General features: G+C 48.8%; 1 long non-coding RNA gene across 1 annotated transcript in view; it reads right to left on the reverse strand.

Moving 5' to 3' along the window:
- The window catches only part of LOC112610037, a 186,368-nt gene that overhangs the window by 9,519 nt on the left and 149,691 nt on the right, over nucleotides 1–27,158 (reverse strand). Inside the window, exon 2 of the long non-coding RNA XR_003116266.1 lies at nucleotides 15,438–15,500. This is a non-coding gene — a long non-coding RNA (uncharacterized LOC112610037). The remainder of the gene's footprint in view (nucleotides 1–15,437; nucleotides 15,501–27,158) is intronic.

The following is a 27,158-nucleotide window of genomic DNA, read 5'->3' on the forward strand; positions in this document are numbered from 1 at the left end:
TGCACAGCATCCTGACTGCCCAGATAAAATATGAGGCAGCCAAGAGGCACAGCCTGGGGGTGAGTGGGGATGACCCTTCCCCCAGGACCACAGCTTCCCCAGTTCACCCGTTAACTCTTCCATTGTCAAAGGGCAACTTTCCACGCAAAAACCTTCAAAAGGCTGCAAAGCAACTAAGCTTTTAGGTTTTGCCTCCTCTGAGTGTCCACCTCACCTCACCACTAAACTTCTCACACCAACTGCCTTTGGGATGTCGAGTCAGGGACTCAACGACACAAGAGTGACCCTCCTACTTAAGATGCTAAGTTACCATTTTCAAGGATATCTTAGGAGCTGGACCACCCAGAATGAGGGAACAGAGTTCATGCGTTGTCGAGGCCCCTCTGGGGCTGGTGGCCTCTGATCTACAGAAAGGTAATTGCCAACGGGCCAGCTTGTGCACACACAGCCACACACGCAACCCAAGGTGCCCGCACCTGAGGGCCCACGATTCTTTGCACAGGGTGACGCCTGCTCCCTTTGATGCTTGCCGGATGTGTTCCCATTGGGCAAAAACCAGGCCTCAATAAAACCCGGCATTATCAAGAGGCCGGTGGTTTGTGATTGCACCAGCCTGTTATCTCCGAGGCCCTGGGTGGGGCTGCTTTGCGGTTCTCCATTGAAAAGCATTAACTTATAGGTAGATCAAAGACCCTCCCGAACCAGCCGACCTGGATCCCTTGTTTGTCCCGATGGACTGTGCCAAAAGATGGACTTTACAGATAATAGGTACCCCAGTCCCAGACTCCCTTCTGCCCTCTCCTTATCACGCACTATGTCCCTCAGGGGCCATCCAACAGCCAATCATAAAGCCTTTCCTTCTCTTTCTTCAGATGACCCATTTAACAGCAAGTGGGGGACCTGGCCGGACAGAGTCCTGGCCCTACTGCGACAATGAGGGTCGAGGGGGAGAGAGAAACAGTGACTTTGAGACCAGGCAGGAGCTCTTCTCCCCTTTGGGAATCAGGCCAGGAGTGAGATTCCAGAGAGAAGGCCTCTCTCCTCATGAGGGATAAACTGCCAGGTCCTCTTCCCTTGGTCCCTAAAGTTCCCTGTTGGCCTCTACTGCCCACCCAGATGTTTGAGAGCCCGCGGTCAGTCTGCAGTGAGGACACAGTGGGACCTCTGAGTTGTTTGGATCTGGGTCACCGAGCAGGACTGCCCATTGATATGGGAGAGAAAGAGCATGTATCCCCAGACTATGGGTGCTGGCAGCCAGCTCACCTCCTGATGTTCCCCGGCCCGGTAGTACAAGTCGACCTGGCCAGCTGCAGGCTGCAGTAGCAACCATGTTTTCCTTCTTGTGTTGAGGGTACCGAGCTCACTGTCTGACAATGAAGAGGCAAACGAATGAATGAATGAACAAACGAACAAATGAATGGATCGTGAACAACACAAGCTAGTCATCTTAAAGCATGGGAGGCCCTTAGAACACGGACCCACTCATTCCTGCCAGCGGGAAAACACTTCAGGTGGTAATTCTCAGAGATCCCACAGCTTACTGATACGAAGTCGGATCGGGGTTCCAGTCCTGGGTTAGTTACCCTCTTAGGAGCGGTAGGCTCCTGGGCAAGTAACCTCAAATCTCTTGAGCCCATCTGTAAAACAGGGATAATTTCTAGGCTTGTGGTAAGGACGGAGTTAAGTACGAAAGACTCAATTTTTTTTTTTTTTTTTTTTTGAGATGGAGTCTCTTTCTGTTGCCAGGCTGGAGTGCAATAGCACGATCTCGGCTCACTGCAACCTCTACCTCCTGGGTTCAAGTAATTCTCCTGCCTCAGCCTCCCGAGTAGCTGGGACTACAGGCACCCACCACCTCACCCAGCTAATTTTTGTATTTTTAGTAGAGACAGGGTTTCACCATGTTGGCCAGAATAGTCTCGATCTCTTGACCTCACGATCCGCCCGCCTCGACCTCCCAAAGTGCTGGGATTGCAGGCGTGAGCCACCATGCCTGGCCTATTTGTTCTTATTGCTCTATTTCCCTATGGCATTATCTCCATTTCAAAAATACAGTCAGCACCTTTCTGAAGAGGAAGGACATTAAGCCACTTCCATGGTTATTTTTCTGCTATAAACCATTCCTAAAAAGTGTACAATAAAGCCCAGATCCATCTTCCATTACTGCTTTTCTTTTCCTTTTTAAATCAATAAATTGTAACATTTAGATTAACCCTTACCTCGCCTCCTTCCATATTCCCTCAACCACCCCTAAAAGTTCTGAGAACTTGTGTCCATGAACAGGGAGGAAGGAGGTAATGAAGGCAGGAGTCATGATCAGGGCCCTTAAAACACCCTCACCATGAATGATTTAGCTCAGCTACTGGTAAAGATATGATTCCAAAACAGCTAAGACTCATCCAAACTCTAACTTGGCTATTATTTCATGCTACCTTACATAGAAATCCAACTCCTGTATCTTTCCCTTGTATCTTTCATCTTTCTAATTTGTGTTCTCTCTTCCTTGAACCCCTGGTTTGTCTGTCTCTGTCTCACTCTCATTAGAGACACCACGGCCTTATGAGCCAAGATAGGCCAACTCAACTGGAAACGATGCTTATGGGGGCTCTGTCTGTTCTGCCTGGTCCTGGCCCCGCATGGCCTGGCCAGCTTGTGGCATCTGTGCCAAGGTGAGCGGGGGAGCTGGGCCTCGGCACCCTCCCATCACGATGGGGCCAGGCTGTTACCCAAGGCTGCAGCTGGACTCTCAGAGGCACGGGGAGGTCAGGCAGCAAGTTCACAGAACAGGCCACCCACACGGCACATCAGGGCTGCTGGACTGTCCCCAGGGCCAGAGCCGCTCTGGCCCTTGGCCCTGACTCGGAAGACTCTACCATATGGCCTCCCTCTGGGAGGGTGAGAGGAAGAAAAGAAGTAAACCAGGGGCTAGGAAGAGCCATGCTGCCCTCTGAATGCCAGAGACCCTTCTTGGGCATGGGGTTGGTGGGTATTAGATTTGCTCCCAGCAGGTCTGAGACAAGAAAGGGGGTGTCCAATAAATGAAATGGGTAACAGCTGATAGCAATACGATAGATGAGCAGATGAGATTGGGCTCTCCTTTCTGCTCTTCTCGGGTTCTCTCTCTCTCTCTCTCTCCAGCCCCTAAATGTGTTTCCAGGGTTTAATCTGAACTTCAAAAACCCTAAAGTTTTTGGGAGACTTCACACTTTTCTAATTAAAGACCCAAACTGGATTTTCATGTTTGCAGAGAACTTTGACCAAAAGTGTAGGCAGCGGAGCAAAACAGGAAGAGAATGCTCTCTCTCTTGTTCTCTTGTTTTCTTGTTTCTCTCTCTCTCTCTCTCTTTCTCCTCCCCCTAAAAAGTACTGGGGGTTAGGGGAAGGAAGCAAACAAAACCTCTCTGCAGCTTTGGCCCCTAAGTCCCCTGAGCCGGCCAGTGTTCTGTTGACAGCCTTTCTCTTTCTGCGGTCCTATAGGCAAGAGTTCCATCCCTGTTGGGGCAGGGGTGGGGGTGGGGAGAGCTGGGCAAGGCTCTGGGAAAAGAGAGGAAGGAGGCAAAGAGTAGATTCTCTGGCACAGCTGCCAAGAAAAGAGCCCGAATGCCTCGTCTCAGCGGAAGGCAACCCTCCTGGGCTCCCAGGCATGCTGGGGCTTGCTAAAAACCAGAGCCCTGGCTGGCAGAGGCGGTGGACAGGGAACCAGAATTCAAAGGGGCGGCCGAAGGAGGGGGTTGCGGGGGAAGAGGGGGAGGTTTCAGTGAATCATATAAATTAGAGACAGAAAGGATGTCAGGCCACCTTCATTTCCTTCCTCTCCTAATGGGAATTATCTCATTAGCCCCGAGCTTCCTAGAGGCTAACTTTAAATGATTCCCGTAATGGGGGTTTCAATGTACACTCCACCTCCCCATCCGATCTGACTCTTAGGAGAGCTAAGAAAGGCTCTTAAAGGAACAGCAACAAAAAGACACCAGCACTATCTACTGACCACTGAATATGTCATGCAACCTAAGGATGGCCCTTTCTCCTTCTAGGTCCACTTTTAGGAATTTATTGTGAGAAAATAGTCATGAATATGGTGATGAGCTGAATAATGGCACAAGCTCTTGCTCCCCTCCACTCCCTAATAAAAGACAGCCATGTTCTAATCCCTGCTATGTATGAATGTTACCTTATGGTATACGGTAAAAGGGACTTGGCAGATGGAATTAAGTTAAAGGTCTTGAGATGGTGAGATTATCCTGGATTATCCAGATGGACCCTAAATGTAGCTACAAGAGTTCATATAAGAAGGAGGCAGAGGGAGACTTGACTACAGAGAGGAGAACTCCACAAAGGCAGACACTGGAGTGATGTGGCTCCAAGCCAAGGAATGCCAGCAGTCATCAGAAGCAAAAAAACAATTATCCTCTGAAGCCTCCAAAAGAAACCTGCCCTACTGACAATGACTTGGTTTTAGCTTAGCTCCAGAAGTCTCAGTCAGACTTCTGGCCTCCACAGCTACAAGAGAAAAATCTGTGTTGCTCTAAACCACCAAGTTTGTGGTAACTTACTACATCAGCTTCGGGAAGCTAGTACAGATAAAAATAACATTTTTGCTGCAAGGATTGTCATCAGAGCCTTATTTTACAGCAAAAGGGAAAAAAATGTTGGCAACATAAAAAAAAACTATTAAAAAATAACCATGTCATGTTCCTACAATGAAATACTAAACAATCAAGAAAACATTGAACTATTACTTAATGATAAAAGATTAACATCCTATAACTATAGTTCCTAAGTATTTCCATTTTATACATTTTTCTAATAGTAAGCATCTTATAATTCCTTCTGTCATTGTATAAGTTACACGTTTATTTGCAGAGTGATATGAGTGTTAAGGATGGTTTGATCCCTTTCTATGAATAAAGATGCAGGAACTGGTGGAGATTTAGTAGAGGAGGTCAAACAGAGCAGGGGGTCCAAAGCTGGCATCCTTCTGGGCTCTGAAAACCCCCAAGGTTCCTGGCAAAAAGACTCTATACACACCTCATCCTGGCACCATGGGGCATCTGGCCTGCAGACCCTGCCCGCTAACAAATGAACGAGTCCAGTCTCCTTACCATGCAGCGCAATTGCCCAACCCGCCCACCTCAAGTCTGTTTCTCCCAGGAGACTGGACTCGTTCATGGTAAGGAGACTGGACTTTCTGGGAGAAACAGACTTGAGGTGGGGGGTTGGGGATTGGGCTGCAAAAATAACCCTCAAAGCATGGTTATTTTTGCCTCCTTACTCTTATCTGTCTCTCAAGGTTGGGTGGTGTATTAGTTTACTAGGGCTGCCATTCCAAGTTAGTACAAACTGATGGCTTAAAACTGTGAGAGAACTTATTCTCTCACAGTTCCAGAGGCCAGGGGGCCAAAATCAAGGTATGGAGAGGGTTGATTCCTTCTGGTGGTTTTAGGGGAGAATCTGCCCCCTGCCTCTCTCCTGACTTCTGCAGTCAATCCTCAGCATTCCTTCACTTGTGGATGCACCACTCCAATCTCTGCTCTATCTTCATAGTGCCTTCCTTTCTGTCTTCTTCTCTTCTAAGGATGTGTCACTGGATTTAGGACCTGAATCCAGGATGATTTCATCTCAAGATCCTTAGCTAATTACATGTGCAAAGGCACTATTTCCAAATAAGGTTAGATTCTGAGATTCTAGATGGACATGAATTTTGGGAGATCACTGCTCAAACTATTACAGAAAGCCTTCAACTTCTCTTTCTCTTTGGAGACAGGGTCTCACTCTGTAGCCCTGGCTGGAGTAAAATGGTGCCATCTTGGCTCACTGCAACCTCCACCTCCCAGGCTCAAGTGATCCTCCTACCAGGATCCTCTACAAAAAGTACAAAAATTAGCCACCATGCATGGCTAATTTTTGTAGAGACAGAGTCTCCCTATGTTACCCAGACTGGTCTTGAACTCCTGGGCTCAAGGAATCTGCCCACCTCTGCCTCCCAAAGTGCTAGGATTACAGGTATGAGATACCATAGCCCGCCTCCCTGCTCTCTCTCTAGTTCAGTTCATTTTTTTCTCTAAGTTTCAGTAATTCCACAAGGTCTTCTCTGATTCTTCCAGGTCCTATCCCTTCACAGAACTTTTATGTAGTCTGCATTCCACAATTCAGCCATACTGCCATACTCCCATCCCCTGTTCATTGCCTAGGACCTACAGACGGAAGTATCCAAAGGCAGATGGACACTCCCTAAATGGATGAACTTCCCACCAACTGCAGGTGCCAATGTTAGAATGGGTAGCCTCAGGAGAGATAAAATTCTCCATCATTAAAGTGTCCAAGCAGAAAGCACCTATCTGGACAGGCTGGGAGGATGCTGTGGGTCTGAATGGGAGATGAAATTAGGTGGTCAAAAAGAGTCTGATTTTATTAAATATGAGAGCAAAGACTATACTCAAATAACTTAGCACAGTGCTGAGCACTGAAAAACCACTAAGCAGATGGGTATTACCCCACTAGGGATGCTCCCTTAAATCTCAATCTTCCTCCTTTCAACAAATGCATGAAACTCTACAAAGCAAAATAAACCATGAGAAAGAAAATGCTAAGACTGAGGCTATTTGTATATTCAATGGCCACTTGCAGACTACCTCCTTGGTATACTGCACTATGGGATAGAATCTGACACTCTTATGCGAGTCTGTCTTCTTTGACGGTAAGGTGACAAGCAGGGCATGGTGACATGAGCCTGTAATCCCAGCTACTTAGGAGGCTGAGGTGTGAGAATCATTTGAGCTTGGGAGTTCAAGACCAGCCTGGGCAACATGGTGAGACCCCATCTTCGATTTTTTTAAAAAGCAGCAGCAGCAGCAGGTGATAAACCAGGGCAAATCCCATGCCCGGAGACCCCTAAATCAGCACCCCCAGTGGTTACATGACCTGAGAAAGGAACTCAATGCCACCAGAGGGTCTAGATGAGCAGCTGGAGAGTCCCTTGGCTAAACCTAAGAGATGGGGTTCTGGGATCTATTTTTGCGCCTGCCCAACCCACTAAGGAAGGGAGAGAAGGCAGAGGAGCTGCTTTCTGCAGCAGCCAAGGGCAGGCTGTCTGCTCATCCTGGAGCCCAGACAAAGCACACCCACCCGGTGGTGATTTATCAGCCGTGGGAGGCCCAAGAAGCTCTTAAGCCGCAGGTGGGTGCCTGTAAAGCCACCCTCCCTAGGGAGCACAGACCTCAGGCCTTGCTCTGCTGCTAATCACCATAAGCACCCCGGTGCCTCAACCCCGATCTGGGTGGCCCTTAACCACTCCCACAGCCCTGTCACATGCTCGGTGATCTCAGCCGGCCTCACAGAAACCCTGTCAAGTAAGCAGGACAGGTGTTGTTAATATTCCCACTTTACAGATGGGGAAACTCTGGGGGAGCAGTTCGATGGCTTGCTCGGGGCCACCCAGGGAGCGCATGTCCCAATTCCTCCCATAGACTAGGCAGGCAAGTGGCATCCCCACTCCCTCTGTGCTGCCCGCCAGCGCTTGAGGGTTTTACAAAGGTGGCAACAAATACCAGGGATGTCTCTTCCCCCTGGGCCCTGGGCCCCTTTTTGGATGCTGGAGAGCCTGACTCACTAAAACTCCTGTGTCTTTCTGTTCAATCATCCTCCCTCCTCCCGCTTGACAGTTGGGAAGTGGAGGGGCAGGGCCCTGGCAGGAGTAGGCATAGCTTGTGCCCAGGCTGAGCCTCCCCCAGGAGCAGTAAAACATGCCTTTTGGGATCTGGGAGGAGAAGCTGCCCATTCTGTACTTTTCCAGACGTGGAGAAAGAAAGGAGAACGCGGAGCTGATTTGAACTCCTGGCTCAACTCATGAGCCCTGCAGAGGTCCTCAGAGATGAGCCTTGTGTTTTACTAAGCAGGCCCAGGAAGTGGTTTGGGGGACTTCAGAGCAGAATGGAGCAAGAGGAACACTGCCCTTGTTGGGAGCCAGAGGTCAGTGTGGTGTGAGTTAGTGATTCTTAGGCCAAGGGCCTCCACGGGAGGGTGGGGCCCCTGGACCCACATAAACCACGCTTCCCAAAGGCCTTCACTGCAGATGTGATGGAGCCACAGGAACCAGGACTCAGGAGGTGGCACCTGCAGGGCCAGGAGGAGACAGACATGCAGATGGGGCCAGCCCCTCCACAGCCCACTCCTCCTGGAAGCCCAGAGTCTGGCTGGCTCCTTGAACCTGATCTCCTAAACAGGACAAAAAAAAAAAAAACAAAAAACAAAATGTCGTTGTGATTTCCCCTGACCAACACACTTCTTTTTCCCCCTTTCCCAACCCCTGTGGAATCTGTACCCTCAAGACGCACCTGGGGAGCCACCAGCAACTAAGAGTTCAAGGGCTTCCTCTGCATTTGGGGTCAGGCAGAGAGGAGCCACAGCAAGGGAAGGTGAGTGGACAGTTGCAAGCTGTGAAAAGCCAAGCTGCCTCCAGACATCTAGGCCTGCGTTTGGTTCCCATGACACTCTTACTGGCAGCGTTAATAACTAACCACGTCCCAGACAGGTGCTGGCGGCCTAGCCTTAGGAGTTCTTGTTCAGGGCTGGAAATGAGTCACTTCCCTTTTATAGTTTGCTAGGAGACTGAGTCACCCAGGGGCCGACCGTTTCACACAAGTTCTCACACCCTGGCCAACTAATGTCCATGTTCATACCCTAGACCTACCCATCTACCAGGTCAGCCGGGCCCAGTGGGGCTGACCCTCATGGTCTATGTCAAATAGCATCCCCAGGAGTGATCCAGTCCCTGCCTTCTCCCTTTGTCCCCCAACTCTCCCAATGGAGATGGCCCACTCAGCGTCCCAAGAGGCAGCTCCTGCCTGGGCAGCTGTCTGAGAAGGACAGAGTCTGACAGGTGGGCGCCCATGCCCGAGGCCCCGTTAGATCCACCTCATCTTTGACCTTCCTCTAAACATTGCTGTCGTGCGTCCTCAACCCTTTGTTTGGAAACCAAAAATACCAGAAGTGGAAAGTTCCAGAGCTGATGGACTAAAGGACAAAACTGCGATGCAGTAAGTCAGCTTCGTCCCTCTCGGGAAGGGCAGAGGCTGAAAGCAAGTAAACTGAGGTCCATAACTGTTTATACACTCCCCCACTTCAGGAGTCAGGTGGGAGGCAGGAGAGGTCACCGAGTCCAAGGCTCCGGGCACCCACATCCCTCAGGTGACTCTGGTGTTAATTTCTCAGGAGTAATCTCTTGATAGACAATAAATAAATGTCATTTGAAAAAACGAGCTCATACGCATTTTTCAGTAACCCTTCTTTCCCACTCTCATATGTCCTCTCTTATGTTTGCCAGCAGGTGGGTACCCATGCCCGAGACCCAGTGACATCCACCTCACCTTTGACCTTTACCCTAAACACTGCTTTCATAACTCCTCAACCCAAGGGGTGCATTTGGTCTCTCTTTTTTAATTTAAAAATTAATTCTTCTTAATTAAAAAAGAGAGTGTATTTAAGAGAAAAAGAAATAATGAAACTAAAAAACAGGAGGTTAAAAAAAAACCTCCCCAAAATAGTTTGGGGATTTACTTTTTTTTTTTTTTTAAATCCTCAGAAAGTCCCTCTTGCTACCTGGTTTCTAAAACAGACAATCAACAGAGATGACATCAGATTAAACAGCACTGGGTGTCTCACTGCCAGGGGCTCCAGGCAGGTGTGAGACTGACAGGTTGAGAAAAGATGACACTATTTCTTCCCTTAGAAGATGAAAACCAAGGAGGAGAAATGACAGCAGAGGCTGAGCCCCGGGTGTGGTGGGAAACGTGACACCCTGCCAGCCGTTGGCCTTTTGGGTGAACTCCGCTCGCTCCTCTCCGTGGGATGACACTGCAACCCGGCGCTTGTTAGCTCCCCCTTCTCTCAGGTATCACAGCCAAACTCAGCCTGGGGGCTCGGAAAGCTCCGCCTGTGGCTGTCTCACCTCCACAGAGCGCCCCTGGACTTTCCAAGCCTGCATTTTGAACTCTGTTGGCTGCGGCCGTGGCTTTCACTTGACCTCTGCAGAGAGAGAGGGGCTTTCCCTGGGACACACGTCTTGCACATAGCAGCTAAGAGCGCCAGCCAAGCTTCGTCGATAGCACCAAGGGTCCAGATGCCAGGAGAGAGACTCCACCCCCGGAGGCGGCTCGAGAGTCCAAGTGAGTCATGAGGTCTGACCAGCAACCATAATGTCCCAGGGTGAAGTGGGAGGCCTGGAGATGGAGCCTGCGCAGGGACAGGAACCACAGTGACTCACAGTTGGACCCTGAGGGGAAGTTCCATCTGCAAGTCCTCTAAATGGCTCTGGTCCCCGGGTGAGCTCATCCCCACTGCCGCTGACACTCAGAACCAGGACTGGCTTCTTTCTCCCAGGGCCCGGGTTTTTCACTCTCAATTATGGTTATGGCAGAAACCAACATTCGAGCCGCAGCACCTCTCCCCTACCCACCACACACATACATGATGGATGGACCTGGGGAAAGAGAGTGTCCTCCTGGAGCGTCAGAGTTTTCATCTTTAAAAATAGTCCTTCCTCCACATGATCTCACCACAGAAACTTTTGGAGCTATATGGTAGGGAATGTGACAGTTCTTTAAAAGGAAGTATGCGAAATCCACACAAGGCAGTAACATTGTAATATCACTGTTTATAACTGTGGCTCCAGGGACCCAGCCATGAGGCTATCATCTTGCTCCATCTCCCTGGGCCATTGGTCTGGGAGCGGAAGAATGGAAGGCACTGGGGAGGAAGGGGTCCACGCTGCCCAGGAGCCCGGCGGGATCACTCAGAAGCACACTCAACCTTGGGAGAAACACACAGCGAAAAACCCCACCACTCCCATTGCCCTTTCCTTTCTCTAAGCGTTTCCAACAGACAGCAACATGTACACAATTCTAAGGCTTCATCAGGTAGAAGGGGGTTCTGGTGTGGCCCTCAGCTAGCTCTCCACAGTGTGCATGAACAGCAAGGTCCCCCAACAAAGGGCACCAGGCATTCATTCCCTTATAGATTCTGTTTTCAGGTTACGTGCAATGACAGGACAGTTGCTAATCACCACCAAGACGGGGCCGTCCCGGAAGCATTCTAAGAAAGACATGCTAGTTCTGTGAGCTCTGAAGCACCCTTAGTCTGTCCTGCCTGGAGGATCAATGTGGCTGGAGGACGAGAAAGACAAAAGAGGAAAGACGGCTGAACCAGTCACTCCTGCCGTGGTCAAGTTGTCCTTTCTTGGAGGGAGGAGGAAGACGGGAGGGAGCTAAGAGGCTGCAAGACCACAAGGAGACCCCGCAAAGAGCTTCAGAGGGGCCACGAAGAATGATCTCAAGCAGTATTAGCTGCTCCATGGCATGCTACTGTCCCCGTTGGGTGTTCCCTGCACTCTGTACCCCTCCTGCCCTAACACCATCAGAACAGGAGGAAGGGTGCATTTGCTGTCTCTCTCTTCCTACCCATCTTCCCCTCTCCATTTCCTTTTTTTTTTTTTTTTTTTTTTTTTGCTGCTGGGGCTGCAATCTGCCAGTGTGACCCCTGGTGGCTCTGTAGGCAGGAGGGTGAGGAGAGTGACCCTCATATGAAGCCACAACCCCAATGAAAGAGGCTATCCTGAATCCGGGAGTCACATGGTTGTTATCAGTCCCTGAGATGTGGCACCGTGGCGTGTCACCTCATCACCACCATCAATGTCATTCTATGGTAACGTGTGTGTGCCACTGTGTGCCAGGGACACAAATAGGCACATTCAATATCCCTCCTGCTTGGACCCTTCCCCCGCCCTCCCCTCCTCCCACTGGTCTCCCTGTTGCTCTCAGCTTCCCTGTAAAGAGGTCTTTTTCACACTGAGTTGGATCACAGCATGCTTTGCTCAAAACCCTGCCTGGCTCCCAGGTCCCTCAGAGGGAAGGCCCAAGGCCTCCGGGCCTGACCTGGTCTGGTGGTCACCGCCCCCTCAGCGCTCAGTGCTCACTGAGCTTGATTCTCAAGCACACTATATACTCGTGCCTGCTTTGGGCCTTGATGTACCTGCTCCATCTGTTCCAAAGGCTCCAAAACATCCTCCTGCAAGTCTGTGCTCAAATGTCGCCTTCTCCGTTCAGCCCTGCAACCTGCCCTCCATCTCTTCCCCTGCATTGCACACTGGAGCTGCCTTTCCTGCCTCTGTCTTTTTTTTTTTTTTTTTTTTTTTCCATAACACTATCACCTCCTTACATACTAGATAATTTACATACTTACTATTTTTTACTGTTTAGCCTGCCCCACCTTGACAGCCAGTGTGGCTGCAGGACAGGAAAGGCAAAAGAACAATGATGGCTGACCCAATGCTTCCCGTCTTTCCTGGCCCCATGATATGGTTTGGCTCTGTCCCTATCCAAATCTCATCTTGAATTGTAGCTCCTATAATTCCCAGTGTTGTGGGAGAGACCTGGTGGGAGATAATTGAATCATGGGGACAGTTTTCCACATCCTGTTCTCATGGTAGTGAATAAGCCTCACGAGATCTGATGGTTTTATAAGGGGAAATCCCTTTTGCTTGGTTCTCATTCTCTATTGCCTGCCACCATGTAAGACGTGCCTTTTGCCTTCTGCCATGATTGTGAGGCCTCCCCAGCCGTGTGGAAACGTGAGTCCATTAAACCTCTTTTTCTTTATAAATTACCCATTCTCAGGTATGTCTGTATCAGCAGCATGGAAATGGACTCCTACACCCCATTAGAAGTCAAGCTCCATGCCAGCAGGACGGAGCCTGTTTTGTTCAGTGCCTGTTCTCTGCCTAGAGCAGTCCCAGCGAATAGTGAGTGTCCTGTAAATATCTATTAGGTGAGTGAATGAATGAATGAACTGATGAACAAGTGAAGGGTGGAATTGCTGCCACTCACAGGGAGGGGGCTATGCATCTTATGGAATGAGCTGGTCTTCAGGATGGGGTTCCCTGGGGAGTGGGGGAGAGGGCTGGCAAAGGCAGAAGGTGCTGCTTCCAGAAAGGCAGGCCCGCAGTTTGCCTGGAAATCCCCTTGGCATCACTCATCAACCCCTACCCCAATACACATCCAAACCCAAACAGTAGCTGAAGAGTAACTTCAACCATAGACTCTCTTTCCAGGCCCACGCTCCCATCGGTGAGTGCATGCCGTCATCTGGGCCCCTACTGCATGCTCCTTGGATCCCAGGATGACCAGTAAAGAAAGGATGGTGGAGGGTGAAAGAGATCCCCTCTTACCCTCATCCCACTCTCAATGCACTAGCTGGGAAGGCAGAGCCAGCACTGCAGGTGAAGCTCTGAAGGTGAGATGGTGGGCAGGTAAAGGAGCTGCCAGTCCCACGGTCCCATGGCTGTGGGGTTTTAAGCAGGTGAGGTACACAGATGGTGACACAGGGAGCGGGTGTGCTGAGCATGGTGGCAGGGTGCAGTTGAGTCCAGTCTTGGGGTGGGATACAGACCAGGTGACCTGGGCTGAAAGGATCCAAATGTGAGTGGGAAGTGATGGGAAGTGAGGTGGAGTGTCCAATGAGATTTGGTTGCTGGGACAATAAACAGAGAGCCACGATGGGTTTTTTCTAACAAGAAAATGCCATGTCCAATGCTGGATTTCAGAAAGAGGCTTAGGGAAGAGACCAATAGGATTACTTTGGGGAGGAAAGACTTGGAGTCCAAAGGCTGGGGCCCCTCGTGGTTATCCCAGCTTGTTCTATGAAAGCCAACGCCAGAGGGGTGGCTGGGAGAGGGAGGGGAAGGATCAAATGGAAAATTGCTGTGGAGTCATTGTCAGGACTTAGTATTCTAGTGGGTGGGGGAGTTAAAACCAATGTCCACCTTCCTTCTACTTGAGCTGCGTGGAATAAGATAAAGATAAATAAGGAAGGGAACTAATAGGCATCCACTATGACCTAGACTTCGGATTTGGTTATTTCATTCAATTCTCAACCTCCCCTGAGGACAGGGTATTAGCATCAGCATCTCACAGATGAGGAAATTGAGGCTTTGTAATTTACCCAAGATCATATCCAGAGCTAGGGAGACTGTAAAACACAGAAAAAAAAAACCACTGACATTCATTGTAAATGCATAATACATCCCAGACACTGAACTGTGTATTCTCCCATTTCACTTCAAAACATGGAAGAGATTATTTTTATTATCTCCATTTTATAAATGTGGAAAGCATAGTTCAGAAAAGTGAAGGTCACCAGCCCCAGGTCACAAAACAAAGACGCAGTGGAAATGGGATTTGAACCCAGGGCATCCGGGTCTACACTCTACCACCATACTAGACTGATAGTGACAAATTTGCAACATAATCTGTCTAGTTCCAAAAATGTGTTTGCATTGTACAGCAACTCAAGCAGGATTAGCTGCTCCATGGCGTAATGTCCCCATTGGGTGTTCCCTGCACTCTGTACCCCTCATGCCCTAACACCATCAGAACAGAAGGAAGGGTGCATTTGCTTTCTCTCCTCCTACCCATTTTCCCCACTCCCTTTCATTTCCTTCGTCGTTGTTGTTGTTGTTGTTGTTGTTGCTGCTGCTGGGCCTGCAATCTGCCAGTATGACCCCTGGTGGCTCTGTAGGCAGCAGGGACAACCCTCTCCCAGGCTTCATACTACTTGAGATGATTTGCTTCCAATCAAATCTGACCACGTTCTGAGCTTCCAGCTTAGTACTTACGACTGAGACAACCAGATCTGTAACCGCTGTGGATGGTGGAATCTAGACAACCCTGGACAAACCCAGCCCTTGCAGTAGGAGAGCGGCCCCTTGTTCCACATCCTGTTTTATTGGGAGCAGACTTCAGTTGGCAGCATGCCAGAAAGCCCTGATATCCCATTTAACCCCATGGACAGTCTCTGTGTTTCTGAAGGCCAGCAGGTGCAATCCACCTGTTTATCTCCTGGACCCGCAGGCTTTGAGTCACCTGCCTCATGTTCTCCCTGCAAACTGCAAGACCTCTGTGCCCTGCAGTGGACTCAGTGTGCTCAGGGCAGGTAGCAGGACCTGTTGCATGGTGCCCCGGGGAGCTGGGAAAATTCACAGTCACTCGAAACAGCAATAGATCCCAGCAACAGTCCAGGCCTGGCTTCCTCACTCGTTAACTGTGTGACCTTGGGCAAGTGACTGAACTTCAGTCTCCCCATCTGTAGGTTGGGCATAACAGGACCTGACGGCTAGAGTTGTAAGAGGTGAAAATGAGTTGATTCAAGTAAAAGCCAGGAACACAGAGCCTGGCCTGAATTAATTGTGATGACTGTTTGTACTTATTAGCCCGTGTCTCTGGGTCTCTCCGATGGCTAACTGCAAAGCTCCTGCCTGCCAACTGCTGCTCTGAGCTGGGGGCTTTAGGGATGTCTGGGCAAAGAGTTGCACTGAAGAAGGAGCAAAACCTCGAAGTAAGAAGAGCCACAGGGAGGCAGCTGTACTATGACTGCCAAGTGCAACTTACCTCTTTCTTGTCCTTTCCTGGTACAAAGCACCCACCGAGTCAGCCAGAAACCTCTGATTCCGCCTAGAAAAATAAGAGAAGAGTTACACCAGGAAACAAGATAATGAAACTCATCTTGAAGCTTAAATGTGGACGGAGTGGTTCCTCAGTACCAGACAGCTCCCCACAAGCACATAAGAGTTTAATAGCTGTTTATTCTTCCATATAGACTAAAACTACATTCGTCAGAAAAAGGGGAGTAATTCATTTCCTATGCCAATTACGGATACAGCAAACTGAAGAATATTTTCAAAGAAATACAGCTTATTATGATCACAAACTTGACCTAGAATAAACTACGATGTCAATGGATATTTACACTGGATGGTAATTTTTTCAAGTTATAAAAATACTTAAGTTTACAATGGACATTTACTACAAAACAATCTAATGCCACAGTGCCAAGTTGTTCTGTTTTTATTGGGTCTTTTACTCCTATGATCCTATTTCTGAATTTTTATATGTTCTAATTTATTATATGTCTGAATTCACTGAATGGGATGACATATGAGGAGCGTCTAGTACCATGTCTGGTCCCTGTTAAGCACTCAATAAATACCAGCTACTCTATTATTAATTATACGTTCCTGTGTGGGTTTCTCTTTCATTCTACCCATATAATTCCTGAACAAACATACACAGATATCAGCATAGTTTCTGCTGCTAAAATAGATATTCAATCTTTAAACTCAACCTCTGTTCAATCTAATTCCGACACCAGGAAGAGTAGTATTTCAAAAGGTGTTTAAAGATAATCGCCCCATTCTAACTTTCCCCATCATTAGGCTCAAAGAAATCACTCTAGACCCTTAGGTTGGCAAAGGAAAACAGAGAGAAGAAAGAAAAAAGGGAAAAAGAATACCATCAGATTTGAAACAGAAAACTTGTAACCTTCACACACAAGAGAAAGGATTGTCTCTGGCTGGTGTTTGTTCTTTTGCTGGGTGTACATTATACATTATCACTCCAGTAGTTTCTGAGTTACTGAGGACAGGGCTGAGCTGGTACCCTGCGGCCAACTCCATCAACCAGCACCTACCACCAGATCAGATTGGAGGTCCCCCTGGGCTCCGGCACCCCCAATCCCCACAGCAGCAATACATGTTTGCTGGGTCTGCCTCCCACTATCACACCCATGAACTTAACCCAGGACCAACCTCGAATGCATAGGCTCTTGAATGCAGGGCAAAGGAGGTTGACAGTTTAGCCCTGATGAATCATGCAACACTTGGGACCTAACTGGCCAATGCTGGACCTACCCTGCAAATGCTAGAAAACTCACCAAAACAGAGCAAGCAAAACTTCACAAGACCCACCAACTCCAACCCTGGCATCTGGAATGGGTTGCTGTTTCTACTTTATACAAAGCCATCCCCATGCGCAACCTATTTTCAGTCTGTTATGAGGTGGAAAGCATCCAATAAACTCATTCAAGCTAAAGCCCACCTGAATGGATGTAGCTTCAGTATTACCCCTCCATGGGGGATGCACATTTTATCCTGACTCAGTCTTGACTCTTCACCCTGTCCCCGCGAAGCCTCAATTCTGCCAATGTAATAATCGCAGGGATTGGGGAGAGAGAGTAGTGGGACACTGGAGAGGGATCCTTTTGAAATCCTACAGTGCGGAATAGGCGAAAGAGGGGAGACAGAGGCTTACAACCGAGGCTCTCAGACCTGGCTACTCATGGAAATCCCTGCCCCCTCCCCTGGACAGCTGGAAAATCATTCTGAAGTCTGAGCCCCACCCCAGAGGTTCTGATTGCTATAGGTGAGGCCTGGGCACTAGGATTTTTTTTTTTTTCTTTTTTAAGTTCCCCAGGTAAGTTTAATAAGTAGCACACTCTGAGGATCATCTGGCCGTCTTGCTGAAATTTTGCATTCGGGGGGTCTGGGGTGGCAGCCTGAGACTCTGCCTTCCTAAACTTCTCCTGGATGAACCCAGCGCTGGGGGTCCTCAGAACATTCTGAGCTGCAAGGACTTAGAGGTATCCCCTCTTGCCCCTCCTATGCCCCTGAGGAACCTCAGGCAAGCTGACCACACCCCTACCTCCAGCCACAGCTTTCTCCTCTGTGTTGGAAAACACCACTTTTCCAGGAGGCCCCAGAGACGTGCCCCGTTGACTTCTCAAGTGCCAACTGGGTAAGAGACATTACTCATGTCCCAAGAGACAGCTGCCCCCTTCCCCCTTTCCTGTAATCCTGTTCGAAGCAGTCCAGCTTGTACCCTGAAGTGCACCCGGATCACTGCATTCAACACAATGGTTTGTTTCTGCTCTGGTCCTTAAAGGGAGTAGGGGTCTCTTGCCTGCTGGCTTTTTGCATCGGCAGGTTGACCAGGGCCACCAAGACGCAGGGCCGCCCAGGGAGCCTGACTCTGTCCGGGGCCCACTGGCCTTGGCATCTGCCCTGTGAAGCTCTTCCGTGACTTCACACACACCTCCCCACCACGTAGCACTGCCCTTACTGTCCTTGCCGCGGACGGCGGTGGGACAGGGAGTGGATGGCACTCCCTCGGAAAGAGGCCAACAGCAGCACGCCACACCCGACTCCAAACCTCTGAGGGAGGCCGCAGACTGCAACTGGCTACCCACAACCTGCCCCCAAGGGTCCCTCCCTGCCTCCTGCACCCCCCGCCCCACCCCTCCCAGTTCCTTCCAGAACTGGAATGTTCCTTCCAGGCATTCCCAGGGATGCCTGGAGCCATACACCACCTAGTGGTTCCCAGCTCAACACCAGCAACAAGACACCTCCAACCAAGAGGGAAGAGCCCTCTCCTCCAGGACACCTTAGACTGAGGAACCGGGAAACAAAAGGCCCAGCAGGTGAGGCCGCAAGGAGACATTAGGCTGGAATACGTCCAGTCCCACAAACTCGCCACCTTCTCCAAAAAGTGCACCAGGAACGCAGGAGGCCATGCTGGAAAAGGCTGCCACACGCTACAGGAGAAGACCAGGGTGGAAAGGGAAAAATACCTGGAACGGGAATGGGATGTCAACGCTTTATGAGCTAGAGCCCCCTCTTTGGCCAGAATAAGAATTGCAGGTTGGGGGAATCCTTGGATATTCTGGATGGGTCCAAAATCAAAGTGGAGTGATTTCAACAAAACACGCCAAGTAGTCAAGAAATCAAACCACTGGGTCCAATTTCTAGAAACCTACCCAAGGCCAACACATCTACTGGACTCCCAATACTTTTAGGGGGCCCAAGAAAATGTTCTAATTCCTTTTAAAACCAGAATGAATAAAATGACAGTAATACGAATGCCTAGATAACAACGAATCCAGCCTGAATTCTATTCATCCTTGTATCACTGTAATTGTAAAATACAATATTTATTTATTTATTTATTTATTTATTTATTTATTTATTTTTGAGATGGAGTCTCGCTCTGTCCCCTAGGCTGCAGTGCAATGGCACGATCTCGGCTCACTGCAACCTCTGCTTCCCAGGTTCAAGTGAGTCTCCTGCCTCAGCCTCCCAAGCAGCTGGCACGAGCCACCACACCTGGTTAAGTTTTGTATTTTTAGTAGAAACGGGGTTTCACTATGTTGACCAGGCTGGTCTCAAACTCCTGATCTCATGTGATCCACCTAACTTGGCCTCTCAGAGTGTTGGGATTACAGGCGTGAGCCGCTGTGCCCGGCCGTAAAATACAACGGTTTTGTTTTTGTTTTTGTTTGAGACGGAGTCTTGCTCTGTCGCCCAGGCTGGAGTGCAGTGGCGCGATCTCGGCTCACCGCAAGCTCCGCCTCCCGGGTTCACGCCATTCTCCTGTCTCAGCCTCCCGAGTAGCTGGGACTACAGGCGCCCACCACCACGCCTGGCTAAGTTTTTGTGTTTATAGTAGTAGAGACAGGGTTTCACCGTATTAGCCAGGATGGTCTCGATCTCCTGACCTCGTGATCCGCCCGCCTCGGCCTCCCAAAGTGCTGGGATTACAAGCGTGAGCCATCGCACCTGGCCCGTAAAATACAATTTTTAATGTTTTATTTTTATGGAGGAAGGGGCCTAGGAAGACAAACGTGCCAAAGATCATGAACATCATCATGTGGTTCTGAATTTACCTACTTTTTTTCCAGTCTCCAAACTTGTCAGCCTTTACTGAAACCCCTTGTTGAATGCTCTTTCTCGGAGACCCCCACTTGAGCCAGGGGACCCACCCCCACCTGCCTGCCATAGGTTCATCCTTTTTACTCCGGGTTCTATTGAAAGTTTTCTGACCCACTCCAGGCAAGTTCATCCCAGGCCCCGGCACCCTGGGCCTGTTTCTGGACAAGCAGAAGCTCCAACAGCTGCCACCCCCGCCTGTGTGTGAGAAGTGCAGGCTGGCAGGATGGAGCAGCAACTCTGAAGGCCAAACACACACACACACTCAGCCCCCTGCAGCATAAACACGGAGCATACATCACACCCAGGCCTATAAAAGATAATTATACAATCTGATCTGGCAAATTAGTGCCACAGAATGTCTAATTCTCACAATGAATTCCAGGGTTGGATCGGCAGGAAAAATTAACCTGGATCTTTATTGGGATTTGCCCCCAGGTCAGGATTAGGGTTTATTTATCTCCTTTATTTTCCTGTTGCAGGAGGGTGGAAGGCCTTCTCTCCTGCCCGCCCCTCCCCACCGCATCCAGGCTTGGCTTTTTGATAAGCAGGCTGCCCGGTGATCTTTCCCACACACTACCTGACCCAGCTCAGCTAAAATCAAAGAAAGCACCAACTAGGAGATATGTGTGATGTTTTTTTTTTTTCATAAGGAAGAGAAGTTCAGGTATCCCATATCAAGGGATTCACTAGTTGGAACAAACTCAATACAAGGTAAACAAAAGAATGAACATTTCCAGATGGCAATGTACCTCCTAATTATTCTGGCCCGGCTCTGAAATGTTTACTTGGAGAACACTCACATATACACATTTCTCCAAACACCTTTTTCTTTCTTTCTCTCTTTCATTTGCTCTTCCTTTCCAAGGAGTCTTTCCAGAGGAGATAGTGATTAACAGGAGTCGGTGCTCATCTCGTATGCTCATTAAAGAGCTAGATCACCAAAGAATTGTTACCGCAACGCCAAGACAAGTTGACACCAAGCAAGGATTATCTTTCATCTAACAAAAACAAACCTGATGGCAGGCCGGCAAGTTTTCTCCTCTCTTTTACTGTCTTCCTGGGGGTTTCCCCTGTGGAAGATCGTTCCCTATCCAACCTCCCAAGTCAGCCCTGCAATGACCACACACCCAGAGCTTGAAAGACAAGGCTCCGGTCAATATAGAGGGTTAGCATTCACCCTTTCAGCCTACAGAAAATGGGAGTCTGTCAGAGAAATAACGCAAGCTTCCCTGCATCTAATACCCATGTGAGCTACTCACAAAATTCTTAAAAAGTGCCTCTCTCTGAGACTGACCTGGGTGAAAGAGAAACTGTGCTTTTCTAGCCTTACCAGTGGAGGGTTACGGTATTTTGCTCTGGCATGGGCACCAAACTCTTCCACTTTGGGCTAAGGTTTATCATATGTGGGCAACCCCACCCAAACAAATATATATACAAGGGTAGAGGTGTGTATGTGTGTGTGCCTACATGTGTGCATATATATATATTTTTGTTTTCAAGGACAATGACATTATGGAAAAACAAACCAGTTCTACACAACTGCCTCTGACTTAAAGCAATGAAAATGTTGTTTTCTTGTGCCTCGCCCAGAGGGATTCTAGGTGACCCAGTGAGAGGTGGCGGAAAGAGAGACTGGAGCATGCAAACCTACCATCAGCTGGAGTGCAATCTTTGTAGAGTTCTAGCCAAATCACAAACTCCAGCTCCAAATTGGGGGAGACGAGCGTGCACTTTTTGCAAGGAGATAAACACCCACTCCCTGCAGGCTACACTGAGGAGTCTCACAAGGAGCTGAGAGAGAGCAAAGAAAAATATCCCTCTTCCTGAAGGTGAACACAGGAAGAGGCAGGCTTCATTCTGAACAGCCATCCATTCTAGGTGCGAATAGAGGCCATGGATGAGGAGTAAGAGAACGCTAAGGAGTCAGAATAAATGCTGCAGACACAAGGACAAAACAATCTCAGCATATTATCAAATGATCAAAATCATGTCACACATGCATGGGTTCTACAGGCAAAGAGTTGCAGACTAAAATCTTAAGTCTAGACTTTTTTTTTTTTTTTTTTTTTGACACGGCGTTTCATTCTTGTTGCCCAGGCTGGAGTTCAATGGCACACCCTCAGGTCACTGCAACCTCTGCCTCCCAGGTTCAAGTGATTCTCCTGCCTCAGCCTCTGGAGTAGCTGGGATTATGGGTGTCCACCACCACACCCGGCTAATTTTTTGTATTTTTAGTAGAGACAGGGTTTTGCCGTGTTGGCCAAGCTGGTCTCAAACTCCTGACCTCAGATGATCCACCCGCCTCGGCCTCCCAAAGTGCTGGGATTACAGGTGTGAGCCGCCACACCCAGCTTAGTCTAGACACCTTCTGGGTGTCCGCCTTCTCAACTGAAAAATGGGGATAGCTGTAGTGACTACTTCTTGCCCCTTGTAAACCCTCTACAACCATAACTGTTATTTTTATTTGAGGATGTAAAATATGACTATGCTTTTTTCTATATTGCTTGTTTCTCTCTATATAATTAATTCTAAATTAAACTGTGTATTCAACTGCTTTGCATATTTCCTGCACTATGGCAAGTAATCCATAAATGTTAGCTATTGCTAATACTGTAAAAAAAATTATAGAATTGCATGGGTTATAAAAGCAAACTTGGAAGAAGGAAGCAAAAGGTTAGCATTAGTTATCTCTGGGTAGTCAGTTTAACAGTGATTTGTTTTCCTATTTTTACATGTCTAAAATAAACAGGCATTGTTTGATGAAGACAAAAGTGTCATGGTATTTAAAAGATAATAAAAATAAGATGGACATTCATTGTTTTGAACTAGAAATAAAACTATTAAGTGAACTTAAAAAAAAAAACAGTAAAAACAGAAGCTACAGACTTGTTTGCTACATCAGAGATGGATTAGAAATCAAGGATAAAGAGTATCCCCAAAAGGGTACTCTTGGGACCACCGACATGACCCAAAGTGAGACAAGAGCCAGACACACCCAGATGGCAAGTGCTGCTGTCAATTACAGGGATGGGAGGACAGTTCTTTCCACTGAATGATACAGTCAATATTGGCTTGAATGTGAACGTGACTGAGAATCCTAACTCAGCTGACAGGCTGCAGGCCACAGGGTTGAACAGACCTGCTCTGTGGCATTTCCCAAATGCCTGTGCCATTATAGACAGACGGTTCTCACAACACCCGCCTTTCGGTTCAGGACCTACAGCCCCTTGCACTTCCCCACGCCTGTTACACAAGCCCAGGCTGGGAGCAGAGGCCATGCTAGAAATACGGGGTCTGTGGCCCCACATGAGCCCAGGAAAGCAAGAGTAGACTTGATCCTCAGATTCCTTCTGCTAACTCTTCAGGCCTCCCAAGAAGGTGGGAATTCAGGTGACAAGGGGGCCTCGCTCAGGTGCCCAGACCTCCGAAGCTCCCCCTTACTTTCTTGGCTCCCCTTCTTCCTCCCAGGCCCAGCACAAAGGGGAACCCGAGGCTCAGTCCTCAGCCCATCCTAATTCCTGTTGCTTCCCCTTTTCCTTGAAGATGTCCCAAACCCCTGTCCCAGACTTTTTTCCTAAGCCCCATTTTGCCAAATGCCTAGAGGGCAGGCTGATGACTGATTCCAGCCAGGATCTCAAATTCACCACATCCAAACAAATCCCCATACATCCTCAACCAGGCTCCTCTCAGCACCTCCCCATTTCAGGGAACTGAACCTCACTCTCTTGGTCACCCAGATGGGATGCCCTCCCCTCCCATAAAGCTCATCACTGGATCCAAGCACCTCTGCTAATGCTGTTCATGATCCATCTTCTCTTATATTCCTATGACCATCAGGTCTGGGATATTCCCATAATAATAATGTCATATATTCCTTCCCTTCCTTTCCCTCCCCTTCCCTTCCTTCCCCTTTCCTCCCCTTCCCTTCCCTCCCCTTCCCTTCCCTTCCCTTCCCTTCCCTTCCCTTCCCTTCCTTTCCTTTCCTTTCTTGCTCCCTTCTGTGCTGCCCCCCCACCCCAACTACCACTCCTTCTCCCTCTTTCTTTCATTTTCAGTTTTGAGACAGAGTCTTGCTCTGTCACCCAGGCTGGAGTACAGTGGCCTGATCATGGTTCACTGCAGCCTCAACCTTGTAGGCTCAAGCAACCCTTACGCCTTGGCCTCCCGAGTAGCTGGGACTACAGACTTGAACCATCAGGCCCAGCTAATTTTTAAAATTTTTGTAGAGATGGGGTCTCCCTATTTTGCCCAGGCTGGTCTTAAACTCTTGGCTTAAGCCATCCTCCCACCTCAGCCTCCCACAGGGCTAGGAATACAGGTGTGAGCCACCGCACCTGGCCTCATCTCTTTACATATGTTCCTTTACTTAATTTCCTCGACAATCCTCCTTCATCTTGCATCATTTCTTGCCCTGTACACTGCTCTTCCATTCGCTATCTCTATTTCCATGCTGGAAATCTCCAAGATCTTTGATGCCTCAGGGTCTTTGCACTTGCTGTTTCCTTAGCTTGAAACATTTTGCTTAACTTCCAAAGTCTCCACTCAGACCACACTTCAGAGCCTAATCTAAAATCATTCTTGTTTATTTCATTTTGGTTTGTGTCTCTGTCCACGAGACTGTTAAGATCCTTGAGTGCAGACAGCTTGTCTGTTTTATTCTCCATTTTATAATCAGCACCTGAAACGGGCCCTTTTGAGGTTGAACGAATGAATGAACACGAGCATCTCTGGGTGAAAGATACGGCAAGGAGGTACAGGAAGATTTAAGACTTGCTCAGGGTCCTATGGCTGGTAAGCGGCTGTGTCAACCTTTGCACCAAGGTTCTCTAGATCCAGGGGTAAAGCTGTGAGTGACCTTCTACTGTGAAAGCAACACCCCATGTGGCTCCTTGATTTCAGATTTGCCTGTTCTGGTTCCTTCTACAGAGTTTTCCCAGCTGATCATTCTAAAACATCAATTAGTTCTTCCAGTCTCTGCTAAGTAGTTGTCAAGGGCTACCTACTGCTTTCCACGTACAGACCCAACCTCTCTGCCCGAGGCCAGAGATGAGAGGCCATCTATACTCTGACCCCTTCTCTTCCCTCTCCAGCCTTGTTTGTAAGATGTCCCTATAGGCATCTTATCTCATCTCTACCCCGCCCAACACTAAAGCTCACTGCTCCCCACCACCTGTAACACCTTCCCTGCTTTGCCTCTCTGCAATACCTTCCCTTGAAGCCCACCCCAAGTCCCACCACCCATGAAAAGCCTCCTGATTTTCTGGCCCTTGGTGAAGGCTCATACTTGAGCCACAGGGTTCACTGCCTATGTCCCACACTTAGCAGTAAGCATAAGATAATGGGGGACCAGGCGTGGTGGCTCATGCCTATAATCCTAGCAATTTGGGAGGACAAGGTGGGTGGATTGCCTGAGCTCAGGAGTTCGAGACCAGCCTGGGCAACATGGTGAAACCCCGTCTCTACTAAACTACAAAAAAATTAGCCAGGTGTGGTGGCGTGCACCTGTAGTCCCAGCTACTCTGGAGGCTGAAGTACAAGAATCACTTGAACCCTGGGGGTGGAGGTTGCAGTGGGCTGAGATCGCACCACTGCAGTCCAGCCTGGGCAACAGAGCAAGACTCTGTCTCCAAAATAATAATAATAAGATAATGGGAAACAGGCTATCCATCCTCTTGCTCCAAAAAGACCTTAAATTCCTTTAGGGTGGGTAATAGGCCTCATGTGTTTGAATTCCCAGAGCCTAGCATAGTGCACAACTCATTCTTTGGAGTAGCCCTGGTTAACTGAGAGCATGCTATGCCCTTGGCTCTGTGGTCTGTGGTCCTCCACCAACCTGTACAGACAACCTCCGCAACAGCAGAGCTCTCTGGAGACTGCTAAACTAGAAGGGCTGGACTTTCTGCTCTTAGTGGCTTGTCCATCCCTCCAGTCTTTCCCAATCCACCTCCACCTGGAGCTGCTAACGACTGTCCAACTTTCAGCTCTCTCCCGTCTTCCTAGAGCAGTCACTAACTTGAACTTACAGATGGAGCCCAACCCACTGTGCTTAAAAAAAAACAAAAAGTTTATGAGCCCATTGGGGGTTTTCTCCTTTAAAATCACATCTTTGCCCCTAGGGATACCCACTGAATACGGTGTCTGTAGCCATCAGCAAAGCAGAGGCCACAGAGGCCGAGCATCCCCTGGCAGAGATCATGATGTCACTGTGGTCAAACGCTGCTCCCAGCCTGTGAAGGCGGAACCACAGAAGGTGTCCTAGGCCCAGGTCCACCAACCTCATGCCAAGCCTTAGCCCCTATGTCTCGGTTTCACCATGTTTAAATGGAAAATAAAATGCTCCACTCAAAAACACTTTTCCAATGATATTTTAAGGAAAAATGAGATCACAGAAAATTAGGGAGGTAAGTTTAAATGGTGTGACCCCAAGCAACATTTTTTTTTTCAAAGAATCCCAAGAGGCTTGTTCACCAGAATGGTGGGAGGGGTGGGGAAGGACACTGGGGAAGACTGTAAGCCCCAGAGACCACCTGCACAGCAGCAACACTTACGCTAACGTGAAATGCTCACAATGCTACAAAAACCCACACCTATTGCACACAGCTCTGTCCTCCCCGGTCCTCATGCGCAACCAGACCCTGAAGTCCTTAGGTTTGTAAAAGCTGCCGACCGGCCAGGTCAACATCTGTCCCTGCCAGAGATACCAAATGTTTCCTAAACCCACCCCAAGCCCAGCTCACTGAGCTATGAATAGTTATTAATGTTAACTCACGGCATTAATTAAAAAACGTTCAGCCAGGCAAATTCTCATACTTTTAAAAAGTCATTTGGGTAATCGCCTTTCCATGCCGCAAATTTTCCAAACGACTGACAGGTTGACATTTCACAATGTTGTTTGTTTTAATCAAGAAGGGGGGGAAGTCAGTGTGGTTCCCCAGTTCATTTTTCAGGTGCCTTGATTTATTGATTGGCAAATCCGCACTTAATAGCTGTGCAGCGAGGCTGGGGATGAAGGTGGCTCCCGCCGCCCTGGGTTGGTGTCTGGGCTGGGGAGGAGGGAAATGTCCGCAGGGCCATGCCCCAGCCCTTCCTCCCCCTTCTCTTGAGTTTTAACACCCAGCCCCCAGGGACCAGGGCCACACTGCATGACTCCCAACGCTTATTTCAGAGGCTCACCCTCCCTACCAGACAAGGGCGACTTCCTGAACCAACACCGAAGGCGGTGGTGCTGGTTCAGCAAACTCAGGAGTCAGGGGCAGTGTGGACTAAACCCTTGGTGGTTTTCCAACCTAGTTCTTCAAAGCAGCAGAACCCACAGTCAAGCCAGTTCTATGAGTATGAATCCCATCTCCACTGTTTATCATTCTTGGACAAATGCTTTAACTTCTCTGTGCCTCAGTTTCCTCATCTGTCAAAAGTGGATATAATAATAGTATCTACCTACAAGTCTGTTCTGAGGGTGAAATCAATTAATATTTGTAATGCACTTGACATGGTTTGGCTGTGTCCCCACCCAAATCTCAACTTGAGTTGTATCTCCCAGAATTCCCATGTGTTGTGGGAGGGACCCAGG

Source organism: Theropithecus gelada, chromosome 16, assembly GCF_003255815.1.
Source record: "Theropithecus gelada isolate Dixy chromosome 16, Tgel_1.0, whole genome shotgun sequence".
Lineage (NCBI taxonomy): Eukaryota > Metazoa > Chordata > Mammalia > Primates > Cercopithecidae > Theropithecus > Theropithecus gelada.